The sequence below is a fragment of the Palaemon carinicauda genome, unplaced genomic scaffold (assembly GCF_036898095.1).
Source record: "Palaemon carinicauda isolate YSFRI2023 unplaced genomic scaffold, ASM3689809v2 scaffold628, whole genome shotgun sequence".
Taxonomy (NCBI): domain Eukaryota; kingdom Metazoa; phylum Arthropoda; class Malacostraca; order Decapoda; family Palaemonidae; genus Palaemon; species Palaemon carinicauda.
The window spans coordinates 2,091-29,099 of record NW_027171903.1 but is presented as its reverse complement, the minus strand read 5'-3'; the positions used below and the strand labels follow the sequence as shown (position 1 = coordinate 29,099).

The 27,009-nt window shown below is 37.8% G+C and overlaps 1 long non-coding RNA gene across 5 annotated transcripts; it reads right to left on the bottom strand.

Annotated features, from left to right (window-relative positions):
* Window positions 1-27,009, bottom strand: LOC137637277 (uncharacterized). 5 transcript variants are annotated; one of them, XR_011043513.1, is made up of 9 exons: window positions 26,794-27,009; window positions 18,645-18,749; window positions 18,130-18,298; window positions 17,566-17,856; window positions 8,876-8,984; window positions 7,150-7,258; window positions 1,680-1,760; window positions 550-727; window positions 1-61 (listed from the first exon to the last, which is right to left on the bottom strand). It is a non-coding gene; the product is annotated as an uncharacterized lncRNA (long non-coding RNA). The 5 variants fall into 5 exon arrangements; XR_011043515.1 differs by lacking the exon at window positions 1,680-1,760; XR_011043514.1 differs by lacking the exons at window positions 1-61; window positions 550-727 and having other exon boundaries at window positions 1,611-1,760; window positions 17,566-17,852; window positions 26,794-27,006.

The following is a 27,009-nucleotide window of genomic DNA, read 5'->3' as shown; positions in this document are numbered from 1 at the left end:
CTCATGGCATTACCAAGGAGTATTGTCAAAGCCACTGCTGTTTCTATAGTATATTTAACATCTGAAAATATAAAATTCAACCTATAGTGTTTGGGTTCAGGAAAGTTACACGAACAAAATATCAGTCAAGGCCAGCTGAAAACATGATGAAAAATTTAGGCACCGAAAAAAATAATCTTATATAAGAATTACCTAGGATTCATTCTCTAGCTTTTCTATTATTATCATTATTATTATTACTATCCAAGCTACAACCCCAATTGGAAAAGCAAGATGCTATAAGCCCAGGGGCTCCAACAGGGAAATGGCCCAGTGAGGAAAGGAAATAAGGAAATAAATAACTGAAGAGAACAAATTAACAATAAATCATTCTAGAAAAAGTAATGTCAAAAGAGATATGTCATATATAAACTATTAACAACGTCAAAAACAGATATGTCATAAATAAACTATAAAAAGACTCATGTCCGCCTGGTCAACAAAAAGGCATTTGCTTCAACTTTGAACTTTTGAAGTTCTGATTCAACAACTGACTAAAATAAAATATACCTGTATAAGAACAATTTTTTTCCATGACGTATGTAAAAGCGCTTCTTTCTGTGGTATACAGGAGCTGGTAAATGAAACAAAGTCATTTCATGATGTAGATATCTTCCTGGAAGTAGTTTTCCTGATGCCTCTTCTGCCGATTTGCCCACTGCTTCATTTCCGGACACACCCACATGACCTGGAACCCAGTAAAACTTAAAACTTCCTTGCCTGCAGAACGACAAATATACAGCCACTCTAAAAAGTTTAAAACTAAAGGCTTCATAGGATTTGAAAACTGTCAATGCCTGCAACACACTACTTGCATCACTAAAAATGGTAAAATTTCCCTCATTCATTAATGCTACTTTATTCAGTAAAACTTAAAAACAGAACGATAAATATACAGCCACTCTTAAAAAGTTTAAAACTAAAGGGTTCATAGGATTGAAAACCTGTCAATGCCTGCAACACACTACTTGCATCACTAAAAATGGTAAAATTTCCCTCTTTCCTTAATGCTACTTTTTTCAGTAAAACTTAAACTTCCTTGCCTGCAGAACGATAAATATACAGCCACTCTTAAAAAGTTTAAAACTAAAGGGTTCATAGGATTGAAAACCTGTCAATGCCTGCAACACACTACTTGCATCACTAAAAATGGTAAAATTTCCCTCTTTCTTTAATGTTACTTTTTTCAAGAACAGTCAGGATACCATACAGCTCTGCTGTTAACCCTTTTACCCCCAAAAAGACGTACTGGTACGTTTCACACAAGCCATCCCTTTACCCCCATGGACTTACCGGTACGTCCTTGCAAAAAAATGCTATAAAAATTTTTTTTTTCATGTTTTTGATAATTTCTTGAGAAAATTCAGGCATTTTCCAAGAGAATGAGACCAACCTGACCTCTCTATGACAAAAATTACAGCTGTTAGAGCAATTTAAAAAAATATACTGCAAAATGTGCTGGGGAAAAAATAACCCCTTGGGGGTTAAGGGTTGGAAATTTCCAAATAGCCTGGGGGTTAAAGGGATAAGATAGAGGATGCTAAAGGGAGTGTACATTTATAGCTCAAATGATAAAATTGGAAGTAATTTGAATTATTTCTAGCAATACAAAACTGGAACTCTTTGCTGTGAAGGCTCACCTCTAGGTGGGTGGAAGACAAAAACCAACTGGCTGGCATCTGTCCCGGGACGGCCTCTGTTTTGTGATACCTTGAGGGATCCTGCACCGTGATAGATAGAGAGAGAGAGAGAGAGAGAGAGAGAGAGAGAGAGAGAGAGAGAGAGAGAGAGAGAGAGAGAGAGAGAGAGAGAGAGAATTTTATCAATAATTCTATTTTCCATTCCAAAGGTAAGGCTATGAGAGTTTTATTTCAAGACATCTTATAAATACCAAATATAAAGGGAGTTACTTTAACATCCCACTAACACATACCATAGCAGGTCAACAAATGCATAATGACTGCAAACTAAGGTTAATTAATGCAACAAATGAAAGGAATTACAGGTCCTCAACTTAGAAATCTAATTGGTTCTAAGAAACTGTTTGAAAGTCAAATTGTTTGCAAGTTGAATATTGTTAAATTTTGGCCTAAGGTAGGCTTAACCTGACTTACAGGCCTAAAATTTCCAGATACAAAATTCAAAAAATAGTAAAGTTTCATAGGAAATATTCTAAACATACAAACCGGAGACCTTTAATAAGAGCATGACTTTGACACAGCTGGAAATGGCCGTTAAGCGTTCAACGAGGTCAAAACGCCAGGCTGTCAGGTCACCTGCCCACCTGATAGGTAGAACTACCTTCACTTTGACCTTTAACCTGGGACTTAACCCTTTTACCCCCGGGCTATTTGGAAATTTCCAACCCTTAACCCACAAGGGGTTATTTTTATCTCATCACATTTTGCAGTATACTTTTTTCAAATTGCTCTAACAGCCTTAATTTTTGTCATAGAGAGGTCAGGTTGGTCTCATTCTCTTGGAAAATGCCTGAATTTTCTCAAAGAATTATCAAAAATATGAAAAAAAAAAATTTTTATAGCAATTTTTTTGCAAGGACGTACCGGTACGTCCAAGGGGGTAAAGGGATGGCTTTTGTGAAACGTACTAGTACGTCCTTTGGGGGTAAAAGGGTTAAGCGTTCAATGAGGTCAACACACCCGGCTGTCAGGTCACCTGCCCACCTGATAGGTAGCACTACCTTCACTTTGACCTTTGACCTGGGACTTAAAGAGTGGAATAAATACATAAGGCTGGGAGGAACGTAGAGAGTAGAGGTCCCCTTTTTGTTTTGTTTCATTTGTTGATGTCGGCTAACCCCCAAAATTGGGGGAAGTGCCTTGGTAGATGTATGTATGTATAAAAATCATTGAAGTTTCCACATAAGTTTATGCAATATATAATCCCAAAAGAATAAAAGAAGTTATTATTATCATTACTAGCCAAGCTACAACCCTAGTTGGAAAAGCATGATCCTATAAGCCCAAGGGCTCCAACAGGGGAAAATAACCCAGTACAGAAAGGAAAAAGGAAATGAACTCCAAGAGAAGAAATATCAATCAAAATAAAACATTTTAGGATATATAATGACAAAAGAATAAAAAAATTATTATTATTATTATTACTAGCCAAGCTACAACCCTAGTTGGAAAAGCATGATGCTATAAGCCCAAGGGCTCCAACAGGGAAAAAATAGCCCAGTACAGAAAGGAAAAATGACATGAACTCCAAGAGAATAACAATCAAAACAAAGTTTCAAGATAATTAACAACATTAAATTATATCTATCATATATAAACTATAACAACTTCATAAAAAAGTGGAAGAGAAACCACATAGAAAGAACATGCCCGTTAAAGGAGACTTATCCTAAGGGGAGTGGAAATCCCTGCATGACCAATCTGACTGCTTTACTGACCCAGGAGACGTCAATGTACTTTGATCCTGAAGAGAAGTGAAAGTCATGATTCCTGTTCAACATCCTAACTAAAGATGTTAGGCTAGGCCTCCCTTAGGGATTATCATTATTATTATTATTATGAGGCTAAGCTACAACCCTAGTTGGAAAAGCAAGATGCTATAAGCCCACGGGCTCAAACATGGAAAAGTAGCCTAGTGAGGAAAGGAAAAAAGGAAATATAAAATAATTAAGAACAGTAGCATTAAAATAAATATCTCCTATATAAACTATAAAAACTTTAACAAAACAAGTGGAAGTTAAATGAGATAGAATAGTATGCCTGAGTGTACCCTCAAGCAAGAGAACTCTTAACCCAAGACAGTGGAAGACCATGATACGACCCTAGTTGGAAAAGCAAGATGCTATAAGCCCAAGGGTTCAAACATGGAAAAATACCCCAGTAATGAAAAGAAATGAGATAAATCAACTAAAAAAAGTAATGAACAATTGAAATAAAATATACTGTATTATACACAGGAACAGCATTAAAATAAATCTTTCTTATATAAACTATAAAAAGAAACTCAAGTCAGCCTGTTCAACATAAAAACATATGCTGCAAGTTTGAACTTTTTAAGTTCCACCAATTCAACTACCTGATTAGGAATATCATTCCAAAGCTGGAATAAAACTTCTAGAATACTGTGTAATAGTGGAAAGCCTTACGAGAATATAAATTGGTTTTTCCCAAAGTGGGCAGTGGATTGACATTGTGGGCGGTGAGACATATGCTGTGTCTGAGAACGATAGGGTCGCAATAAGAGCCTTTAAGAAATAGCTAGTTTACATTTTCCTTTGTTTTTGCATAATCTTATGTCAAAACATGAGAGTTTACAAATTCCCCCAATTTTGGGGGGTAGCCGACATCAAACAAATGAAACAGAAAAGGGGACCTCTCCTCTCTACGTTCCTCCCAGCCTGACAAGGGACTCAACAGAGTTTGGCTGGTACTGCTAGGGGTGCCACAGCCCACCCTCCCCCGTTATCCACCACAGATGAAGCTTCATAACACTGATTCCCCTACTGCTGCTACCTTCACGGTCATCCAAGGCACCGGAGGAAGCAGCAGGGCCTACAGGAATGTAGTAGCATTATATGATTAATGAGAATGTATAAATTTTCTCCATAATTCCCCTCGTAAAGAGTTTCAGCCCACGATACTGTTGTGAGAATGGTTTAACGAGTGCTTAAACTATTGATAGGGTACGGATAAGAAGCCAAGCCCTCTCACCAGTCTGAAAGCTTTACTTCTGACCTTTCGGTCCAGGACTGGGGAGGGAAGTTAGGTTATAAGACTTAGGTTTGTATAGCTATGAATAATTTCTGTCAATAGGGACTCTCGCTGGTTGGTGGGTTGGCAGTCCCCCTAGAACTGAACTGGTTGGTTCTTCTTTCCTGGAAGTGTCCAACCCCCTGGTCCCATATGGGAGCAAAACAGTGATTCCAGGAAGCTCCTATTTGTCTTTCGTAGGGATGAAATGACTGATAGAACCTGTCTTTTACACAGAGACATGTATTGGCCAAATGAAAAAACCTTTAAATGGGAGATGTCAGTTTTGAATAATTTACCTGTATGATGATTATGGGTTTGCATAGATTCCACCATCCCTCGTTTAGGAATTAGGTGGATGATACCTCTTTAAAGATAAAAGAATGGAGCTCTGATATGTAACTTGAAAGCAGTATGGCAGGATGTAAAAACCCACACCATTTATTAATCCTACCGACGATAGTCCAACAGAAAAAACTTACCCGTTACTTTATCAGTACCGGGACTTTCAGACAAGGATATTAACCCTTTTACCCCCAAGGCTATTTGGAAATTCCCAACCCTTGACCCCCAGGGGGTTATTTTTTTCCCAGCACATTTTGCAGTATATTTTTTTTAAATTGCTCTAACAGCCTTAATTTTTGTCATAGAGAGGTCAGGTTTGTCTCATTCTCTTGGAAAATGCCTGAAGTTTTCAAAAAAATTATCAAAAATATGAAAAAAAAAAATTTTTTATAGCATTTTTTTGCGAGGACGTACCGGTACATCCATGGGGGTAAAGGGATGGCTTTTGTGAAACGTACCAGTACGTCCTTTGGGGGTAAAAGGTTAAAACTACAATCCTTAAAACAAGAAATGTTAATACCTGTAAAAATCTACAACAACAACAGCCGCAGTTTCTAGTCCACTGCAGGACAATGGGATGGAGAAGGTCTCGAATCTGGGGTCATATACTACGGAATGGGACTTCTATGGAGCCTTCTTTTGGCTTTAGCTGTTTGGAGACAGCTATTTGGCACCGAACTGGTTTGCCGACGTCCTTTTCGAGGTAACAACGTCCTTTTTGAGATAGCGACATCCTTCCTGAGGCCAGGCTATTTTGGCACTTGAGATGAAATGAAATGCTGTATCTTTTTTTCTAAATGGGATGGATTTCAATGTGATGCAACATAGAAACCTAATCATGCTATTGCAGAATTTGTCCATCCATCCATATACCAAGGCACTTCCCCCAATTTTGGAGGGTAGCCGACACCAACAATGAAACAAAACAAAAAGGGGACCTCTACTCTCTATGTTCCTTCAGCCTAATCAGGGACTCAACCAAGTTCAGCTGGTACTGCTAGGGTGCCACAGCCCAACCTCCCACATTTCCACCACAGAATTTGTAAAAGCATATAACATGGTCAAGAAAATGAAAGAGTAATTTTTGGAAGGTGAAGCTGGTTAGCTTTTTTACACAAATCCAATGTGTGGTATGCAGATGGGATTAAGATGTCTTCATTGTCTTACCAGGTGTATGTTATTATAGCAAGACGACATGGTGGTGTTTTTCCTGTGTTGTATGCCCTATTATCGAATAAGCACAGGACATACTTTAGAATGTTCTGGATGATAAATGAATTATTATCAGATTTACAGCCTTAAGGATTATACTGGGATCATGAACAAACTGCTTTTTTGCCATTAGTCATGTTGAAAGGATGCTTCTTCCATTTAGGCCATAATGTACATGAGTATTTGAAATATCTTAGGCTCTATATTATTATTATTACTTGCTAAGCTACAACCCTAGTTGGAAAAGCAGGATGCTATAAGCCCAGGGGCTCCAACAGGGAAAATAGCCCAGTGAGGAAAGGAAACAAGGAAAAAAAATATAAACTATACAAACTTTAACAAAACCAGTGGAAGGGAAATTAGATAGTGTGCCCAAGTGTACCTTCAAGCAAGAAAACTCTAACCCAAGACAGTGGAAGACCATGGTACAGAGGCTATGGCACTACCCAAGACTAGAGAACAATGGTTTGATTTTGGAGTGTCGTCCTCCTAGAATAACTGCTTATCATACCTAGTCTCTCTTCTACCCTTACCAAGAGGAATTCTAGTGCTTTAGCCTGATTGCACAAGTTCTTTGTGCTGTTTTTGTACAAGTGATCCAACCATGAGAATGCCTACAAGGCGTAATATGGAAGCCGTTCTAAAGTTTACAATCTCTGGACGACAATTCTTACACCACTGAAGAATGTCTTTCACATCCATAACTAATTTTGGAAAAATCAACGCCTCGTATAATTTCAAAATAGTATTGCGGTCTGCCCCAAAAATAAATGGAACACTGCCTTTACTTATATTAAGAATAAAACACATTTACACTACTTACCAGGAGATATTGAAATTCTGATGAACTGCAAACTGTTACAGCACTCAAATTCAAAGCTGTCCATATTCAAGGCCATATAATTTGGCTCTCCTCAAATCTAGCCAAAGTTCTGTGGATAAAAAGGAATACATAAATCTATGCTCATGTATAAAGTAAAGTCCAAAATCAAATAAGGTAAAAAAAATAATAATACAAAACGAGTCCAGTAAATAGACACTACACGGGTTAGAAAATATTACAAAACACTTTACACGTTTATAATGATTACGAAAACAATTAGGAAAACTCGCACATTTTCAAGTAATTAGCTTTTTTCTTTACAAACCTGAGTATTATAATAGGAGTGTATTATAGTAGGACACATTTCCAAGAATCTTGGCAAGGATGAACCTGCCACCCTCACCTCGAGCCTCAAACAAATATCTATTCCTTAAGTTGTTATAATTGGGGCATTCGGTCAACAAATGCCTCACTGTTAGAGGTACTAAACAGTCGTCACAATACGGGTGGTGTTGGCCCTTCAGCAGAAACTCGTGTGTCAACAGTGTGTGACCAATACGTAGACGACAAAGAGACTTCTCCCATTTTCGGGGCATCATAATATACCTCCAAGGAGATATAAAAATTTGTTACACCTCTCATTTTATTGCCATCTAAGCTATCCCATTGCTGTTGCCATTTATTGCAAACCAATTTCTTGATGTCAGGTAAGAAATCATTACAGGGAATGGGATACCTTCTTGGCAGCAACTCGGATGCAGCATTCTTAGCCAGTGAATCTGCCTTCTCATTCCCAGACACACCTACATGTGCTGGAGCCCAACAAAATCTAACCATTAAACCTCTCCATCCAATAATAAAAAGCCATTCTAAAATCTTTAGAACAAGAGGGATACTAGAATTAAAAACTTCTAAAGCTTGGACACTTCTTGCATCACTAAAAATGGTAAAATTACCTTCCTTCTCCAACGCTATTTTCTCAATAGCGGTTAATATGCCATACAGTTCGGCAGTAAATAAGGAAGCTGTCAGAGGAAGTGCGCCTCTACAATTAAAACTATTACTATGTACTCCAAATCCAACGCCAGCATCAGATTTGGAGCCATCAGTATAGATAAAAGTTGATCCTCTATGTTCTTTAACATGTTCATTAAAAAGAGACCTGGCTTCTAGGTCCGACATATTCTTCTTATCTCCAATAAAATATTTACAAAAAGATATCTCTGGTAATTTCCATGGAGGCGTTGATGATACCTTGAATGGAAGTACCTTACTTCTAATTATATCCAGACTATTTAATAATCATTTCACCCGAAAGCCATAAGGTTGAGGAGATTTTGGGTGCAACTCAAAGTATGACGAGTGTCTTACAAGGCTTGCAGTCTGAAAGGCAAGAGAGTTAGGGAGTCTTTGCAATCTAAACCAATACCGAAGAATAGAAGACATCCGGTAAAGGTCTAGAGGTAACTCTCCAGCATCAACAAGGAGACTTGGGATAGGTGATGTTCTAAATGCTCCCGTGGACAATCTAATACCTGCATGATGTATTGAATCTAATATTTTCAACCGGCTTGGGGTGGCTGAAGAATATATTTCACATCCATAACTAATTTTGGAAAAAATCAACGCCTCGTATAATTTCAAAATAGTATTGCGGTCTGCCCCAAAAATAAATGGAACACTGCCTTTACTTATATTAAGAATAAAACACATTTACCCTACTTACCAGGAGATATTGAAATTCTGATGAACTGCAAACTGTTACAGCACTCAAATTCAAAGCTGTCCATATTCAAGGCCATATAATTTGGCTCTCCTCAAATCTAGCCAAAGTTCTGTGAATAACAAGGAATATATAAATCTATGCTCATGTATAAAGTAAAGTCCAAAATCAAATAAGGTAAAAAAAAAATAATACAAAATGAGTCCAGTAAATAGACTCTACACAGGTTAGAGAATATTACAAAACACTTTACGCGTTTATAATGATTACGAAAACAATTAGGAAAACTCGCACATTTTCAAGTAATTTGCTTTTTTCTTTACAAACCCGAGTATTATGATAGGAGTGTATTATAGTAGGAGACATCATTTCCAAAAATCTTGGCAAGGATGAACCTGCCACCCTCACCTCAAGCCTCAAACAAATATCTATTCCTTAAGTTGTTATAATTGGGGCATTCGGTCAACAAATGCCTCACTGTTAGAGGTACTAAACAGTCGTCACAATACGGTTGGTGTTGGCCCTTCAGCAGAAACTTGTGTGTCAACCGAGTGTGACCAATACCGAGACGACAAAGAGACGTCTCCCATTTTCGGGGCATCATAATATACCTGCAAGGAGATATGACATTTGTTACACCTCTCATTTTATTCCCATTTAGGCTATCCCATTGCTGTTACCATTTATTGCAAACCAATTTCTTGATGTCAGGTAAGAAATCATTACAGGGAATGGGATACCTTCTTGGCAGCAACTCGGATGCAGCCTTCTTAGCCAGTGAATCTGCCTTCTCATTCCCAGACACACCTACATTGTAAGGGCTTTTGTTTGAAAGGTCTAACTTTAATTCTTTCATTTACAATATCGATGTGAAAAGGCACATCAGCATCCTGGAAAGTAAGGATAATCATTGACGTCCCAGGAATCTTGTGCACTTTCCACACTGTTAACGGGTACATGGCTAGTATTACTTCTATAAATTCTGACAGATCATTATTGAAGACTACTTCCCTTCCGTAACTAAAGTTTAGGTGGGGTTTGACATCTAACATATGCTCATCACTGCTTGTCTTAAGGTTAGACAGTATTACTGATTGCGTGTATGATTTTGCATGGATTAGGAAGCTATTTTTCCATATCACCTGGTGCAATGGTTCCTACCTTTTTCTGAATTAGTTTGCTAATTTCAAAACAATTCCCATTCCTCCCTTTAGGCTCGGCAACAAGCCACAATGGTGGTTTTGGCTTTCTTTGGGGGAGCATAGTAATATCGATATCTTTCTCAAACCAGTCAGCAGGTCTATATATATCTCAATTGTTTGGTATCTTATGACATAGGGAACCCATGACATTTAGGTTATCAATTTTGATATTATTGTTGTTACATAATGCATTGAATGCTTCTTCACTATTATTATAAGTTATCCATGAATGCCATTTTTCATTTTCAAGTTTCATTCTAATTTCTTTTATCTCTCCATAGCATCTGAATGCTTTATTGAAATTTGGGTAACAAGAAGGATTGTAAGTTTCCCTTTATTACCCAATTAAATTGGATTTAAAACATTAGTAGAGGGGTCCTTTTTTGTTCCTAGGTCGTCAACAGAATTTTCCTTAATTGAATTAGCAGAGGTCGTCAACAGTGCCGGGGGAGAGTCAGCGTATCCAGGGGATGGGGGTTCGTTACTTAAAGAATCCATTAGACGAGAGAGAGAAAAGGGTTAGATTAATGTACCTGCTCGAGAATATTAGGCCATCACACGTCAGAAAGGAAATTTGCACTCTCCACTATCGGCACAATGAGATTATAGTTCCCAGATGGTCCACTCCATAACCTACCCGAAGGATAGCATCAAAACAGATATAGAGGCACACGTGTAAGCTGAACCCGCCTGTTAGGACTGAGACCAAGAAACTATGGAATCATCCTCCCCATATCTGTAATGACGGGCTTCCGGCCAAAAGCCGAGAGTCCTACGCCAAGCATTGGATCCCCCTGGATTGCGAAGACCCAACACTTGAGAATAGTTCCTCCAAAAAGGTCCAAACTATCTTCGGGATGGCTGAGATCATCCAATACTCTCACATATAGCTTTGAATGTAAATACCTCCCAACCACTACACCTTCTCCAGTTCGTCAAAGCAGGGCAGCAATAGCAAATATATAACCATCCGTGCCAGCAGCTATAATGGATGTAGAAACATCCAAGCCAAAAGAAAAAGAAAAATCAATAAATACATATATATATATAAGGGAAATTTTTCTCGTGGAGTTGATAAAGCAACACGAAAGTAAGTTTATAAAATTAGGAGCAGGTCGAATTAATATTGAAAGAAAAAGATGAGAGAGAAATCTGGATTTGAACTGGGGGAGCAATTTCCCCCAAGTTCAAGAGCCCTCTTGCTCATCACCAAGTTTCAGCACGGGAATGATATGCTGTTCTCAAGCTCAATGACTTCATCAAGGCATTCTCTCATTAAAAGGGCTCCTGGTTTTAGAATAAATAGCAAATGAATTCCAGTAAGTTTCAATAAAATAATGGCACATTCAAAATCAACAGATTTTTAAAGACAAATACCCAATTTTCTTACAAATAAAATGGTAACAATAAATTTTGACAATTAGTATCCCTTTCCAGTAATAAGGGTGAAGACACCCAAGGGTAACCAATACATAGAGGTTTGTGAACGGACCAATTATAAATGCTTCACCTTTAGACAAATCATTGATTTGGAACAATCTTTTGTAACGAGTGTGAAGTTATACTGTGTTTAACTTCATACTTGCCGGTCTTAAGACCACACTAGATAACCTATAACTTTTAATTGATTGAAGGCAATGAGTTTACAAAGAAATTAAAAGACAACTGAACCCAAAATGCGGTGCTTAAGAAAAAAAAAATTATCAAGCCAATGTCTATTTAAAATTCCACATAGGGTGATAAGAAAATTTCTACCATATTTGTTAACTGGGTAAAGATGCTTAAATTCTTCCTGATGCAAATGACGTCAGCATAATCTTGAAATTTTCAAATTCACTTCAAATCTTGATAATCAACTCAAAAAATATGTATTGTATTGCCGACGGTGAAGAATTACCTGTAGAAATAAACTAAGTATTAAAAACATTGACCTTTTTTGTTCATTCAACATCAAATTCACTATTACTAAGCTAAGCAAAAAACCAGATTTTACTGCAACATTTAAAGACATGAGAATAAATACTAAAAACATTCTAAATATATCTACAAATGAATGAATAATTACATACATACATACACTAAGGCACTTCCCCCAATTTTGGGGGGTAGCCGACATCAAACAAATGAAACAAAAAAGGGGACGTCTCCTCTCTATGTTCCTCCCAGCCTGACAAGGGACTCAATTGAGTTTGGCTGGTACTGCTAGGGTGGCACAGCCCACCCTCCCACATTATGAATAATTAGTAATTAAAAATTGAAAAATAATGGCGGTTACAATTTCATTAAACAAAGACAAAAAGGCCAAAATGGAAAAAATAAAATACACTCAATACTTGACGACTTTCAACAAAACACCTCTACAGGATTGCAATTGGATATATAGAATCTAGCCCATGTGAAGTACAAAGAGGCAAGACAGCAGGGTGGGAGAAAGAAAGCTGGTATAATAGTCAAGTAGCTGAAGTAGAAGAGCCTAGAGTCCGACGGCAAAAAAGACAAACTAAATTAAGGCACAGCAGCTTTCAAAAGCAAGTAAAATGAAGGGACTCGATAGTTGCAGAAATTTATTAATAAAACTAGTTTAGGAAATCATCTAATTCTATTATCTGTGACTATATACTGGCTGCTGGAAGATGTACAGTACAGTATCATAAAATACTCTTCACTATACCACCAAATGAAATTGCTTGTTGAATTAACTCAAGTTCTTATGTAGCCATGTACGTATTGTGCGCAGAAGGAGCAAATGGATGATGCCTCAAATAGTCACTTCAAAACAATGCTGTCAACACTTGCAGTACTGTACTTCAGTACTAAACAATGCTGTCAACACTTTCAGTACTGTACTTCAGTACTGTTTGTTACCTATGCACTGCTGTAAAGGTTACAGTACTATACAAAAAACCTGAGTACCTTTAGCCACACTGCATTGTCCAAAACTGATGAAAATTCACATGTTCAGCAATTGGCATTTAGTAAATCCATTAATAACCAACATGAAAACACAAAATGACAAGACTAGGTTGGATAATGAGAAAATGGGTTTGTGTGCACTGAAGGCAGAAATTTCAGAATACGACTGAATTATGACTACGTTTACACCTCCAAAAACCACTCGGTTTAACTTCCTTTCTTACAATTACGTTTTACACCATCAATTGCTGTAATTGTGTCATTATTTGTACCCGATCTAACTACTTCGAGGACATGAAAGTGCCGTAACGGCGCCCTTCACGGCCTGCACAAAGTGGCATAGTTGGACCTCATGGGCAGGAACACCTGAAAAAGAAAGAGAGAAAAGAAATTAGTTCCAGCTAGCTTAGGTTAACGGGAGAGTGACACACATCTACACTCTACTGAGCCAAAATAAAAAGTGACCGAGTCACCAGTGCTGGTGGGAGGAGTGGGTGAACACACCCCTGCTAACTACCGGTTTACTTAAACCCTAGTCAACTTCAGTTTCGCCTAGTTTTCAGCTCCACCGATATAACAATGCTAGGTTGAAGAGCGGAAAGTTTGTATCTTGTGTCGGGACAACTTATGTTCATATTAAAAAAACTTGCTAGAAAAACATCTACAGCTAAAAACAAGTCACTGAAAATGACAAATTCATAGATAATTTGTATTTTTCCCTAACTAATACAGACCTGGAGTTATTTATGTGTATTATCTTTCAGCATAGCTGGAAGGTAGCCATTAGATTTCAACTGCGAGGTGGCAACCCTGCTTACCCACTCGAGGGTGGCTGGGGGGAACTACAGCAGCTCCAGTCGACATAGATGAGAACCTCTGGGGTAGAGGAACACGTTCCTTCGGACGTGAAGGAAGGTCTGGACTAATAGGTACGTTAGCGGACCTATTAAGATAGAGCGGAAGAGGACCAAGACGCAAAACCTCCAGTAGCTTCTCCTTTGACGGGGAACGCATCAACCCAAAGGAGGGCCACAGCAGACAAACAGCGTCGTCTGAGAGGGACTTCCCTGCGGATGAATCCCTCACTGCCTCTCTAGGGGAGACAATGGGAGGAGACCCCAAACGAGGTTATCCCAGCGTTACCAGGGCGCCACTCATACTCAACTTCTTCCCCTTCCAGGCTGACCCCGAAGGGGAAGAATCCCTTTTAAACTACTACTTCCGCATACCAAACCTCACCCACTGGTATGGCAACCACTCCCGACACACTACAAGGAGATTCCTTCGAATACGAGTGACTTCGGTACAAAGGACAGAAAGTGAAAGGATCAGTCTCCTCCGAGGACATGAAGGTGCCGCAACGGCGCCCGTCACGCCCTGGACAAAGTGGCGTGGTTGGACCTCACAGGCAGGCTCACCTGAAACAGAAAAAGAGAAAAGAAATTTGTTCCAGTCAGTTTAGGTTAACAAGCAATGACGTAGGGATCACCATGTACCGTAGATCGTACTCTGAAATGAGAAAAAATAAATATTTCTTTAAAATAACTTTAATAAATTAAAAAACAAGTGGTGGTAGCTAGAACAATTAGGAAGATTCAATTTTCTGGATTAAGTTCTGAAAAAAAAAAATGTAAAAAAAAAATTATAAGGTTTCCTGAAAAAGATAAAAATTCTACAAGGAAAAATTACTTATGAAGAGGACTCGGATGACGACGAAGACTTTGACGAACTCAATGACGATGACTTAGACGAACTCAATGACGATGACTTAGACGAACTCAACTCCGATAACTTCAACGAAGACCTTGTTTGTAGTATGCATTTTGAAATGCATCATTCTATAAGAGCTAGTTGTTACACCTTGAGTCAAACCACATGGTTCTATAGAACGGGAGGAATAAATGTGGTTGAGGAATGAAGTTGGTGTTTGTGAAACACTAGCATTCCACGAAGGCAAACCTCTTCCTTCCCACTAGGTGATATTGAAATATCCCACCCGGAGATATTTTTCTCCTTTTGTTCCTACTCTAACCCTCCACTAGAGTAGGAGACTCATCTTCTTGCAAGCACAGATAGTGGAGTTTATGTGCTAAAACCACACATCTTCTGGCAGATCACATCATAGCGGCAATTGTGCTTGAATCAGACATCATCTAGAAGATCATATTATAGTTTACACTTTCCTAGTCATGACAGAGATTCCAGGACCTCCTAAGAATGCTTTGCAAAATATTTGGGTTAAAACTCCCTATTCTTTATATTATAGCCCTTTTCTTAAAACCTTTTAAGACCTTTGGAACACTAATTGCAAGATTCTGCAATGTCTTCTGGGAGAGTTTATCGCAGGTACTCCTATTACCTCACGGTACGTCTGCAACTGGTTAAATCACTTGCAGGATGACCTTAGGTCGTTTCTCACGTTCCTCAGGAGTCTTGTCCTTCCTGGCGAGGATTCTCGACCTAAATCCCAGGGTTAAAAAGAGTGGGAACGGGGAGTAGCTTACAGGCGTTTCCCGATGTTCCGAATGGAATAAGTTGAGTGATGGCGAAAACCTTCATAAAATATCCTTTCCAACATGTAATGATGCTGGGATCACCATGTACAGTAGATCGTAGTCTGAAATGAGAAGCAACACATATTTCTTAAATAAAGTTTAATAAATTAAAAAAACAAGTGGTGGTAGCTAAAACAATTAGTAAGATTCAATTTTTCCGGATTAAGTTCTGAAAAAAAAAATGTAAAAAAAAATAAGATTTCCTGAAAAAGATATTAATTCTACATGCAAAAATTACATATGAAGACGACTCTGATAACGACGGCAATGTCACTGTCCCTTGGTCCTGCCACTCATGAGCTACCTTAAAAATAAAATAGAATAAAAAAAACCTGGCAAGACTTACCTCACAATATTGAGAGACCAACTAGTGCCACACCTTGAAGCATAGATTAGTACCCAATTAAAAAACCTTTGATTAAAGTTTAGAGTTGATAAACTCATAATAAACACCGAGTAAAGCATTTTATGTTGAACCAAAAAGGTAAGTATTACACCAGATTGTCAGCCATTGTATACAACACAGTTAACAAAATATGACAAATTCGTAGATAATTTGTATTTTTCCCTAATACAAACCTGTAGTTATCTATATATGGCTGTCTATATCTTGGGCAAAGACGATAGGTAGGTGCCAATTAGACTTTAGGAGCCAGGTGGCAACTTTACCCATAGCTTGGGTAGGGGGTAGCCAGTGGTACACAAAACCATCCCATCCGACGACAGGATAACCACGCTGAGAAAGGTCGCAAGATCTTTTTTCAAGACGACAAGAAATCCCAGCCCAAAAGTGGCTACGTCTCCTCACAAACCTATCATTCCTGGCCAGTCTAGTTCCTAACGGCCGCCTTAACATTTCATCTCTCCAGTGACACAGTGAGTCCAATTGCAATCAGGCATTTGATTCCCCACACATTCTGATCCCAATGGGACCAGAAAAATAGACAGATCTCGAGTGGTGGGTGGCAGACGAGAATCTACGGAGGGTTATATATCTTCTCGTCCTCCCCCCGCACTTGATGCGGTTTTTCGACGCATTGAAAGAAGGGAGGGGCACCAACGTGCTGCAACCCAACACGACCTCAGGTCTCTTGTCAGAGTCAAAAAAGGACCTTCGCATAAATCTCTCAAAGCATATAAGTAAGAATATGAGCACCTCAGTATTTCTATACCACCACCACCCCATAAAACACACACACCATTCCACTTCTGGAGTACTACAAAATATGGATTGTCACTCCACTGGACTTTTTCTACATTTGAACATGACAATTCGTTTTCTGACACTTTGGTTTTATCAGTTTCTTATAACTGAGGAGTAATCTTGTATGGCCTACCAGACTTCGGGTTTGAACGAGGCAGGTTCTGTTCCCCCTCATCACTAAAACATTTCACGAGCCACTCAACTCTTCCATCGATTCCCGTTGACAATGGCCCCATACGCACAAAAAATATGAACCAGTTATTAAATAAATCTTTATTATTTTTTCCATTTTAGTACCTACATTGGTTACAAAAATGGATCCAATGGTCGTTTTAGGAAATAAAACCGTATTTGGGGAACAGCACCTCAAAATAAAAAGGATCACCAGGTCCTCGTTGAGTTTTTATTTTTGTCAGAAATTGTGTAGTTTCTGCATTGACTACTAAATTCAATAACTTATAAACTAGGTCAAGACTTTCAAAAGCAAAGAACTCAAAAATACTTGGCAATTACTGCAAACATCTAATGAAAGCAAAGAGCGCGAAAAATTTAGGTATAAAAAAAAAACCTGAAATAGAAAATAAGTTTGGTGATGCGTAGTATAGGCTAAAAAAAAAAAAAAAAAAAAAAGTCTCAAACTTCCATCATTTTCATTAGGCAAAATATTTCTACCACAAAATATCACAGATATTTAATTTACCTAAACATGATAAAACAATAAGTTACATCATTGAATGTGTGTTTTGCACCAAAAACTTTTCTCTAGTATGAATGGCAAGGCTACTGCCAGAATTCTTGGTACTCATAAAAAAAACTTACACTGGGAAGAAAATCTCAACAGCAAGGTTTCTCTGGTAAGCATGTGGTGGTCGATGTGGTAATGTCCCTGACTAGGGTTCGAGTCCCACTCAAGCTCCTTAGTTTCCTTGGCCGCTGCAACGTCATCATCCTTAGCTAAGGATAGGGGGTTTGGGAGAGCTATAAGTCTATCTGCCGAGTCATCACCAGCCATTACCTGGCCCTCCTTGATTCTTGCTTGGGTGGAGGGGGGCTTGGGGTCAGTCTCGAGACCAATGTCACTGTCCCTTGGTCCTGCCATTCATGAGCTACCTTAAAAATAAAATAGAATAAAAAACCTGGCAAGACTTAACTCACAATATTGAGAGACCAACTAGTGCCACACCTTGAAGCATAGATTACTACCCAATAAAAAACATTTGATTAAAGTTTAAGAGTTGATAAAATCATGATAAACACCAAGTAAAGCATTTTATGTTGAGCCAAAAAGGTAAGTATTACACCAGATTGTCAGCCATTGTATACAACACAGTTAACAAAGTATGACAAATTCGTAGATAATTTGTATTTTTCCCTAATACAAACCTGTAGTTATTTATAGACGACTATATCTTGGGAAAGCTGATAGGTAGCCGCCAATTAGACTTTTGGAGCGAGGTGGCAACCTTACCCATAGCTTGGGTAGGGGGCATCTAGTGGTACCTTTGCCAGCCTCATCACAGTATCAGCCCCCTTCCCGTGGCATAACTCAAACCTGAAAAATATGAACCAGTTATTTAAAGATTCTTAAGTCCTTTTCAGTACTTATATTGGCTAGAACACTGGAATGACAAAGTCTATTAATAGCGGTTTCACCAATATTAATCTAGAATCAAATGCAATCGACAAGGCTACTGGCAGAATGTTTAGTACTGAAAAAAAAAAAACAGCCCAAAACCATTATTGGAGCAATGATAAATCACACACTGACAAACACAAGTACCAAACAAAACCTTTCTAAACACTAAGTTATGCATTTTACGTTGAAACCGAGAAGGTAAATATTACATCAGCTTGTTGTCAGACATTGTTTACAACATGGTTAACAAAATATTATATACCTTTATAAAATTTTTCAAGTGCACCATCCTTTCCGTGTTGGTCCCCCTACGCTGTCGAGACTCCTGGCGGTGTTAAGCCTCTTTATGGCGGCATCTACCGGAAACCTGAAAAATACGAACCAGTAATAAAATAATTCTTAAATCCTTTTGTTTTACTAATATTGGTTGGAACATTAGAATAACAAAGTATCAATTTCTGTGTCGTCACTATTAAACTATATTTAAATGCTTGATTGGAGACAGCATTGGTTGCTTTCGGAAACATGGTTTCGGGGCACACTGTTCTAAATTAACTATAGCAAGATATTCAAAACCCAATCAATTGTCAAAAGAATTTCATTGAATTGAGAATGTGACAAAAGTAACCTAACGCACAGAACTACCTCTTACCTTCTACCTCCACCAACGTCTTCGTTAGCTCTAGTTGTCTCGTCTACACTGTATAAAACATTTTCCTATCTTTACATTATCTTTTTATTATGTTAACCCTTTTACCCCCAAAGGACGTACAGTATTGGTACGTTTCACAAAAGCCATCCCTTTACCCCCCTGGACGTACCGGTACGTCCTTGCATAAAAATGCCTAAAAATTTTTTTTTTCATATTTTTGATAATTTTTTGAGAAAAAAATTAAGGCTGTTAGAGCAATTTAAAAAAAATATACGGCAAAATGTGCTTGGAAAAAAATAACCCCCTGGGGGTAAAAGGGTTAAGTACAGCCTAGGCCTCTCCTCACCTTATTCACAGGGGGTTTCGCCCCCAAAGCTGACTTGCCTACGCTGGCCTAGGACATATTACTGTATATTGTACAGTAGTATCATAGTTATGCAAAAAGTTTTAGCTTTTAGCATAAACTAATCCTAATAGATCCAGCATAACTGGGGGGGACAGTATAGCAGGGCCGACGCACGTTAAGGAAAAGGGGGGGGGTTAGGTTAGGCCATATATTTTTGATCGACGTGGCTGCTTGTGCGGAGGATCAGATAGTCGAAGGCCTCGTAGAAGGGGGAGAATGCTCTACGGACGAAGTCTCCACCTATTACATAAGGGAACTTGTGCATTAATATTTAGAAGGTCGTAATTGGTTTAAAAAAAGCCAGGTAATGATTGTCGTACAACAAAAAGAAAAGCCGGTAAATGCAAACAATGCATGCGGAGTAACTCCTAACCTGTCTTCCAAAATTAAGCATTAAACTTGCATTTAGAAATAAGACTTCATATCGAATGATATGCAAGTTATTATACCTCAGTCCCCAATAAACAGAACTAGGGTTCTAGCTTGGCTAATAATAATAAAATAATAACCAGAGGAGCACTCAGTAGAGTGCAGACCTCCGCTGCGGAAGCTTATTTCTCAACCTCTTGCTCCATCTAGACCTTTGACCTTAGCATATATTAATTGGCCTGGATTTTCATACACCCAAATATGAACCAAGCCTGTGACAATGATAACCAAACTTACAGCTAATTATGTGAATTGGACATTTTACTTAACTATACCTTGACCTCCAAGAATTTCATTATTTCCTGCTTTCTACATAAGTTTCATTACTACACGATTAAAATTGTGGCCAGGAAGCTGTTCACAAACACACAAAAACAGGGGGTAAGATATAATCCCCTTCCAATTTTGTTGGCGGGGTAAAAATACCATATGTATATAGAGTATCACCAGTCTCTATGGCATTGTCCTACTTGCTAAGGCAATGCCACTGAAATTGCCTCTGCAATTCATGAGCGGCCTTTAAACATGGCTCGCCTTGCTCGCTATTTACCCCCACCTCCTTGCTCTTTGCACTGAAAGGAGATAAGCATCATGATCTGCGTGTTACCAGAGTGGCCAAGTATTTTAGCGGACGAAGCTTCGGTAAACTAAATACACTACCCGATTACAGTTCATAATTCTACCTACACTACCCGATTACAGTTCATAATTCTACCTACACTACCCGATTACAGTTCATAACTCTATCTTTTCAACATTTCATGAAGTTCTTATAATTAATTCCACTTATTTACAGAAAATGGACATACCTGCGCATTGAATTTTAACCCTTTTACCCCCAAAAGGACGTACTGGTACGTTTCACAAAAGCCATCCCTTTACCCCCATGGACGTACAGGTATGTCCTAGCAAAAAAAATGCTAATTTTTTTTTTCCAAATTTTTTCAAATTTTTTTTTTTTTTTTTAGAAAATTCAGGCATTTTCCAAGAGAATGAGACCAACCTGGCCTCTCTATGACAAAAATTAAGGCTGTTAGACCAATTAAAAAAAAATATACTGCAAAATGTGCTGGGAAAAAAATAACCCCCTGGGGGTTATGGGTTGGAAATTTCCAAATAGCCTGGGGGTAAAAGGGTTAAAACTATTATGGGAAGAAACGTGCGTCAAACTAACCTCCCCCCAAAAAAATACAACTATTGAAGACATGGTTAATTGGTATTATTTTACTGTATTACAGGGCAATATAACCTACGAAAAAAACTACTTTTTTTTTCTATAGAAAAAATTCCGCTCTCTTCGAAAATAACACTTGTTCCCGTCGCAAATGAATAGTTTCAGAAAAATATATATATGTGTGTATATATATATATATATATATATATATATATATATATATATATATACGTATATATATATATATATATATATATATACACACATATATATATATATCTATATCCTACGATAATGGGGGACACCCAGTGGGAACTCGGGTTTTGGGTGGGGGAAAGCATACTGGAGAAACGATATATAATGGTAAAACAAGCCTTTTCTTCTCTATACACTACCTTCTTGGATGTATAATAAACAGAAGAAAAGACAAAACAGTATAACTGGATGAACTTTGGAGGTGCCGTTGCAAAGGCTATGTTTCATGAAAAAATACGGCAACCAGAGCTGCCAACGTGTGACGTAGAGCTGCGGAAATGTTAGCGTAACATGCTATCATTAGCAGTTTTTAATTTATTTTTTGTCATTCTACTTGTTCGTTCGTTTGTACATAGTAGGTTTCGACCTTCTGCGCAAAAACCCCGCCTACCTGCGCAGAGACTCCACCTCCACCAATGTGATTTCTTCTTCTCTAGCCGTCAAATTTAACGTTTATTCAAGTATATGACTTGAACCAGTTCAACTATTACCATCCCTTTTATGTAATACCCCCGAATACATATTACGATTGACCCCAGTATTACACGTTTTATTATCCGATACCTTGTAAAATCACCCAATTTTATATTCACATTAATTATTATTTATCATACATACCATTTTATCTTCCTATATTACTTTTATACCTTTTGTTATCAACTCGTCATGCCCAGATTTCACATAAATACTTGCTCTGGACAAGTTTCCCATTCTGATTCATTCATGTTTACTCTCTAGACTCCGTTGCTTTTCCGTTAACCAATCACGAACACATACGTATGTAAAGTTTGCACAGGGGGGCTAATATTCCCCAACCAACCCCCTTCCAACGAGCCCTTTTCCGTGGAAACCTTTGTCCAAGTCAGGTCTTTGTTAGTTCAAGTGGCGTCTTTTTGCGTATTTTAAGATGGAAGTTTTAGAAAATTGTAACGACTTCAGTAATCCATACTTGAAAGTATTTTGTTGAATTCCAATGTTGATAATTTTCTTAAATCTTGTAATGTAATATACCAACTTTTACAGAGCTCCAAGTGCAGTACAAAACTAATGCAAAGAAGTTAAGACGCCACAGACTAGCAGTCCCATCACCCCCGTGACCAACAAGTTTCGTCGTCACGGTCATAAAAGTCAAGTCATTAATTTCTTTATTTTTAATGTGTTAGTTTTACTATATTTTGTTAGAGTGCGAAGCTCAACATTACCGCTTGCCAGTGCATACAATCTTGATGTTTTGTTTTCCCGTGATCGTAAGCGAGCCAGTGGCAGAACAAGAACCATTATATTTAACGTTGCTAATGTTAGCGTAACATTACTAATATTAGCACGCGCAGCTCAACATTAGTGCTTGCCAGTACATACGAGCTTGATGTTTTATTTTCATGCAAGCGAAGCGAGCTAATGGCGGAATAAGAACCATTATATATAGTGCGGCTAATGTTATCATAACAGTGCTAACGTTATCGTAACATGAGTGAGGTGACACGGATTAACATGATATATATAACAATAGACATTATATTGGGTTTGTGACCTGGGAACTTCTAGGTTAGGTTAGGTGGGTTTGTAAGGTTCTGCACCCTTTTTGTACCTTTTTATATATTGTGTAAAGGGTACATGGAAAAATTCTTTAAAATACACGATAACGTCAGCAATGCTACCGTAGCGTTGGTAATGCTGTGTAGCATTGGTAACGTTGCTAATGTTATCATTCACAGTAAATACGTGAGTGAAGTGACACAGAATTTGGGTAAAGTTGTATTGTATTGTAGGCTGTGATTTAGAACAGAAAATATGTTTTTCTAAAGTAAATAATGTGATTTAACCGAATTTGACCTTCATTTCAACCGCAAACAAACAGATCAACAAACTCGACTAACTTTAGGTTGCCGAATTGGTTGCTGTTATTACGGATGAAATGAAGGTGAAAACCGGTTAAATCACGTTATTTTCTACAGGAAAACATATTTTCTGTTAAAATGGCTAAATATAATCATTGTTGCCATATATGGTGTTAAAATATTTTAATATAAGCACTTGTTCAACGGTGTCACTTCACTCACAAATGTACTGCGAACGATAACATTAGCAACGTTACCAATGATACACAGTGTTACCAATGATGTCTGGGATTGTTACGATAATATTACCGGTTACACAATATATAAAAAGTACAAAAAGGGTACAGAACCTAACAAACCAACCTGACCTAGTAGTTGACAGGTCACAAACCTCAGGTATTTACTGAGAACGGTAAAATTAGTCACGATACGAATGATAAACAGCGTTACCAACGGTACGGTGACATTACTAGCGATGATAATGCTAAATATTTCCATACGTATTTTAAATAATTTTTCCATATAAGTTTTACACAATACATAAAAAGTTCAAAAAGGGTACAGAACCTAACAAACCCACCTAACCTAACCTACGAGTTCCCAGGTCACAAACCTCACGTATGTACTAGGAATGTTAAAATAAGCAACGTTACCAATGATACACAGTGTTAACAACGTTACTAAGGCATTGCTAATGGTAGCAATGCTACGGTAATATTGTCATGTGTACTTTAATGAATTGTTCCAAATACTTTACAAAATATATAAAAAGGTACAAAAAGGGTACAGAACCTAACAAACCCATCTAACCTAACCTAGAAGTTAACAGGTCACAAAACACATATGACGACTTTAGTTGAATGACTTACGGTTATGAAGGGGACGTCGAAACTTGCGGGACACGGGAGGGTGAGACTGACGGCTTAACTTTAAATATTATCTACCATGGGGGTAGGCGACTTTTTCCCAAAAATGTACCTTTATAAGTAACAGTATAACCACAGCGACGTTTATTTCTGGTTTTAGGTATCTTGGTTTCGGTATTACAATAAAACACGTGAATATCTTTCTTGTAAGATAGGAGGGAACGGCAATAAAACACGTGAAATGTCTTTCTTGTAAGATAGGAGGGAACGGCAATAAAACACGTGAATGTCTTTCTTGTAAGATAGGAGGGAACGGCACTGTAAACGTTGAGGAATTGCATCGTATGCTTTAAGGAAATTATCAACATTGGATGAAGAATCATAGAAATCACCATGGAATTTAGCAAATGCCTTTAGGTATGGAATACTGCAGCCATTACAAGTTTCTATAACTTCCTCCATCGCAAAATACGAAAAAATAAATCTCACTTGAAATGAAGGACACCTTACTAGGACAAAGGTTTCCAGGGAATAGGATTTGGCGGAAGGGGTATGAATAGACCACTTAAAGAGCTAGAGGAAATATCAACTGACAACCCCCTTTGTGAAAACTTTGAATACGTACAGGTTCGTGATTGGTTAACGGGAAAACAACGGAGTCTAGAGGGTAAACATGAATGAATTGGATAGAGAAACTTGTATAGAGCAAGTATTTATGTGAAATCGGGGTGTGACAGAAATAACAAAAGGAATAAAACCAATATAGGAAGATAAAATGCGATGTATGATAAACAATATTGAATGGGAATTAAAATGATTGATTTTATAAGGTATAGGATCATAAAGAGTAATTCTAGGGTCAAAAGAAATATGTATACGGGGGTATTACATAAGAAATCACTTAATAGACTTGAAGAGCTGGTAGAGAGACGAAGTTACATTTCACAGTTAAGGAAGAAGAAATCCTATTGGTGGGGGAAAAGTTTCTGCGCAGGGAGGCAGGGTTTTTGTGCAGAAGCTCGAAAACTGGTATGTACGAACGTAAGTGCGTGAGCGTGCTAATGTTAGCATGGAATGCTAACATTTAATCTACATCAGACATTGACAGTACTGGTTACTGTATTTTTTCATGAGGCATAACCTTTGCAACGGCGCCTCCAAAGTTTATCCAGTTATACTGTTTTGTCTTTTCCTCCAATTATTATAAATCCAAGAAGGTAATGTATAGAGAAGAAAGTATTTGTTTTACTATTATACATCGTTTCCCCAGTATGTTTTTCCCACCCAAAACCCAGAGCTCCCACTGGGGGTCCTCCATTACCGTAGGATAGATATATATATTTCTGAAACTATTAATTTGCGACGGGAACGTGTCATTTTCCAAGAGAGCGTAATTTTCTCTATAAGAAAAAGTAGTTTTGTTTTACTAGGTTACATTGCCCTGTAATACACTACAATAATACCGGATTTTGAACAAGTCATATTTAAAAATTTTAACAAAATATATATAAAAGACATTTAAACATTTCAACAGAAAATAATGTGATTAAACCGGTTTCCACCTTCATTTCATCCGTATTAACAGCAACCAGTTCGGATACTTAAAGTTAGTAGAATTGGTTGTTGTTGGTTTGCGGTTGAAATTCGGTCAAATCCCGTTATATACTACAGGAAGACATATTTTCTGATTGAAATGAGAATCTTTAATACAGTAAATCTTTACCGATAAATAAAGCCAGGTTAAGTCTGATACCCGAGACTATCGATTTTTTTGGCTGGTGAATCTTTACAAAAACCTTAATGATCATCTGGGGTGAATGTAGTTCGTTGGGACAGGATAAGGTAAGAACTGAATTGAAAATAGGATTTAGGCATTAAGCCAAGCACTGGGGGGGGGGGTAAGGTAAGAATACGGCAGTCTAAGGTTACGGCTCCTATTATTATTATTATTATTATTATTACTATCCAAGCTACAACCCTAGTTGGAAAAGCAGGATGCTATAAGCCCAGGGGCTCCAACAGGGAAAAATAGCCCAGTGAGGAAAGGAAATAAGGAAATAAATAAATGAAGAGAATAAATTAACAATAAATCATTCTAAAATAAGAAACAACGTCAAAACAGACATGTCATATAATAAACTATCAACAACATCAGGTTAGGTGGAGAACCTTAGGTTAAGTAAGTTAAGGTAAGGTAAGGTAAGATGTTCTTGTCTGTAAAATGTGGTTTTTCACTGTCCAAACAAACTACAAAGGCTCCGAAAATAATACAAACCCATTTTAAACTGATTAGCGCAATGACTTATCTATCTACTTAAATTCCCAAGTATTAAGATGGTATAAAAGCCACCTATAGGGCACGTGACCCCATACTACACATGGTAGCATAAGACATTTCTGTAAAAATGACGAAACTTCACAGTACAAGACACTTCCAACTTATACAAATATACGAGACTGAAATTTACAGAGGCCTATACATACCTTAGGCATAATTTCCAAATCCCAAAAAATGCCGGTTAAATAGTCCGGTCAACAGTACTGGTGTCAATAAATGGTATAACAGGTTCGACCCGTTTAACAGTTGCACAGGAAATGATAAAACACGTTAATACTCCATACGAAATGTGATAATGAATCCTGCATTGGGCTGTTAAAATTTCGAGTTGACTCTTGGCTCGCCTGCCGGCTTACTTGACACGTGGCAGCCATAATGAATTGGTGACAACTTCGGAGTTAATTTATGTTTAATTGCAATGAATTACCACAATTACGTGAGAAATTTAATTACCTGTAATAAGCCGATCCTATCACGGTTACACTGACGGGAAAAGCTATATATAATGGCAGATAATGACACTGTAGAAAGATGACTTTTGAGTTTTGACACAGCTAGGCAGGAGGAGGTGGGCGTCAGTCACAAATGGCGCAAAGAAGTAGTTCCAGTAATTCTCCAGGGGGGAGTTTAAGCTTAAATCTTCTCATTATTTAATATTTACTACAATAA